The sequence below is a fragment of the Triturus cristatus genome, chromosome 3_2 (genome assembly GCF_964204655.1).
Source record: "Triturus cristatus chromosome 3_2, aTriCri1.1, whole genome shotgun sequence".
NCBI lineage: Eukaryota > Metazoa > Chordata > Amphibia > Caudata > Salamandridae > Triturus > Triturus cristatus.
Window position 1 is genome coordinate 134642220 of NC_140584.1, and position 3524 is coordinate 134645743.

Genomic DNA, 3524 nt, shown 5'->3' on the forward strand with positions numbered 1-3524 from the left:
CGTATTCTGCCACCTTCATCTGAGCATTTAATAAGAAGTAATTAATGCCAATCAGCTGCTATTTATGAGTAGCGGTATCCCACCTGGTGCATTAACAATGTGCGGAATAATGTTCTGGGTTAGTACAGTAAACTGCTGCATGGAGAAGGGAGGGGCTGTGGGCACTAGCACAGCCGGACTTTGCTTAACTCCAGTGGCACAATAGAGGGAGGAGACAATTCTCTTAGCAGCCTACAACCAGCCTACCCAAGCCAACCTTCATGCTTTTTTCAACACACATTACCGTCTCTCCCACATTGAGCTGCTGAAAAATGTAGCGCTCCCAGAGACGTGGAAAAACCAGCAGAAAAGGGCATTTTTTCTGGGCCCAGCTAATTAATCCTCATTCCAGGGACAAAACTGGTAATTGATAGATTTTGATGCAGGGATGTTGGCTGCAGTGAGAGATTCCACCCAATATTCCCACCTGAAATTAAACACACTCGCACTGAGGGCCTGATTGCGCAGTCAAACAAGGTAGTTTCCATGCCAAGCAATGTTAATAGAGCTTAATTTGAGCCAGTGGACGCAACTGGCACTTATTTTCAGGGATTGGCAGTTATTTTACAGCATAAGGCATTTACCAAAGCAGGCAGACGGGAGGAAGAAAACAGAAAAACTGTCACAAAGAAAGAAAGCAGTGGCCAACAAGAGTGAGATACAGGAGAAGGGAATGTCCAGTGGTGGATTAAAGAGGCTAGAGGTAAATTGAAGACTACACAGCTTTGGTATTTGGGAGCTTATATTTGATTGCAAAGTCTGTGGGCACCGGCGCCCATTCGTTTACAAAGTAAGCACTTGCACTATCACAATTGTTTGCAAAGGTGAAGGTTGAGATATGAAAAATATCATTTAGAAGTCCAAATTTATAGAGCTCCCTTAGCAAGCATTTATCCAGAAACGTCTACAGAAACCTCAAGCATTGGCAAAGCCAATAGGTCACGTCTATGCACAAGCTATTACCTTTGGCAATCGAGTGGCGGTGGTTAACAGGATGATTTTAAAAAAGTGCTGTCAAACCGCCATCTGTTGCCACTTTCCAGTGTTTATTTTCCTTCTGTCTGAAGGGGGGAAGAATAAACAGGGAAGAAAGGGCAGGTGGGAGAAGAAAGAGACGATGTGGAGAGAAGGTGGAATAGCAATATGACGCAGTACTCTTTTTCAGAAGAAATACCTCAATCACAGCACAAGCAGTGGAAAGACACTAATCAAACATAATTAATATGTGCTTGGCCCGTGCGCCACAGGAAATAAATTAGTGACGCATGGCAAGTGCTGCCAAATTAGAAGACAGCAGAAAAGAGTGCCAATGACGTCAATGAGTAGTGATGATGATGAGCGGAATTTGTAAAGCGCACGGATGCTCCTACGAGGGTCACAGCGCTAGTCTTCTAGTAATGCAATTAAGACCGAGGGAAAAACAACAACAAAAATTCAAAGGTTTGATATGCTGATAGCGATTGGAGACAGAAGAATGGAGGGAGGTGTATTGAATGATTTAAAAAAATGAAATATGTTTTAAAACAATATGATGCTTCGCTGATGGACAGTTTCATCGGTTTTACAAAGATGCTTTTATTGATAAACAAGGGGGTAAAAGTAACGTCTGAACTAGAGTAACAGCACACTGGAATGAAAATTCCAACATGGCCAGCAGGTGCCATAAGGAAACACTCAGCGAAATTTCGTGTCCTTATTTAAGGAGAAAAAATGCAAAAGAATGTTCAACGTCCTAAAAATTAAAGGACTTTTCCAGCTGGATGATGTCAATTTAGCGTTGCGCTCTTATCTGAACCATTAAACGTTTCTACTCCCATTGACTTCATAGACAAGTAGAAGTTTGTGAGGATGGATGCAACAAGTCAACAGCTCCGGGGTTATTACCAAGACTACTTTCCACTCAGGTAACGTCTGTCCGTTTTAGTTCAATCTTTATGACATGTTAGCTTCAAGAGCGGAAATCTGGTTCTGCAACGCCTTCAGCACTGTATTTGCCTTCTCCAGCTCATTTTCCAAGTCAGCCCGCTTCTCCAAAGTTAGAAGTTCGTCTTCCTTAGGTACTTCTTGCAAGATTGTTTGGCCTATAGCATAACTCTCGATTGCATTAACATCGAGGCAGTAGAGGTCTCGTTTGAAATCAAGATGCTTTGGTGTGGACTTGTACATCTTGCCAATGCATGTGGAGCAACCGGAGCAAAACAAGCTTTTAATCATGCAACATTTGTCTCGAGGAGCTGTAGACACTTTTTGTTCTTTACCTTTAACAACAAATGGCGACACAACTTTAAGGATCACGGACTGGTCTTCTACGTCACTATGCATCCAGCCAGCGGAGTCGCCCAGGGCTCGCTTGCATACGCTGCAGAGGAATACCAGAGGCGGATCTTCAGGAGAGGTCCGGCCACTCTCTTCCGTCGCCCTACTCGTGTCAGTGGATTCCAGGGCCAGGTTGCTGTTCTCCCCATTGCAGACAAAACCCAAACGGGAGGACTTTCTCGTTGTCTTGTTCACACCCGCCATAGTCTTTCGGCTGCTACGGATTTGGGTCAGAGATCGAGCCTCAATAACTTGCACGCGCCTCGCTTACTGACTTAGTGAAAGCGTGGCGGCCATCTTGGAGGGTAGTACTGTTCAATAAGCAATGGACGAGAGTCCAAGCCCTTTACTGAACACAAGACTCGTCTCACAAGCGAGAGCACTTACGCCATCGTGTTCTTATGCAGACGAGACCGAAAAACAAATCAGGATTCACATAACATTTTATTTGCGGGCTCGGCTCGTGTTTGGGCATCTGGAGCAAACATGCCAACAAAACCTGATTTGGTTGGGAGACGCTATTTTATAAGCCAAAAATGGCTTAATATTGACTGTCTCCTGCCTTAAATATTCTCTGGCTCAGTGCAAGTCAATGGGGAACATACATTCTCCCGATTTTTATTTCACAATCTCCCTCTTTTCATTTACAAAATGTTGGCATATATGTAAGAGCGAATCCAGACCCCTGGCTCGGATTGGGCTCGGCCCTACCCCTGAATTCTCTGGCATGCCCACCAGAGGCGCAACTAGAGCCAAATTTCGGGGGGGGGGGGCTAAAAAAAAAATTCGGGGGGGGGCTGAATCTTTAAGCAATAGGCAGAGTGGAGCTGCAGGGGCTCTTGGAAGGGGTGAAACAACAGCAAGGCCTCATTAACATGCAAATGGTCTTTTAAAGACCTGTGAAGTGTTCGTGTGCGGCTGTGTGTGTACCCCGGAAGCTGTCTCATCCTGGGCTGCCACACACTATAACGTTGGTGCTATTCTGTGGTAGTGCAGTGCACCAAGGAAGCTCCCACATCCAGATCAGGGCCATATTCTTTATTTATTACAACTCTCACAGGAGCGCCGGAGCGGTGCTCTATTACGATCGGAATCCGGGCGCCAATGCCGATATAATGGCCGCCACCGGACTTCCGCCTACGTCACACGCCTAGTGCGCGAACGACTAG

General features: G+C 45.4%; 1 pseudogene across 1 annotated transcript; it reads right to left on the bottom strand.

The window, feature by feature from the left end:
* Window positions 1-1594: 1594 nt before the first annotated feature.
* LOC146856894 (protein Mis18-alpha pseudogene) lies at window positions 1595-2678 on the bottom strand (annotated as a pseudogene). Its single transcript, XR_014979825.1, has one exon. The product of XR_014979825.1 is annotated as a protein Mis18-alpha pseudogene (transcript).
* Window positions 2679-3524: the final 846 nt, after the last annotated feature.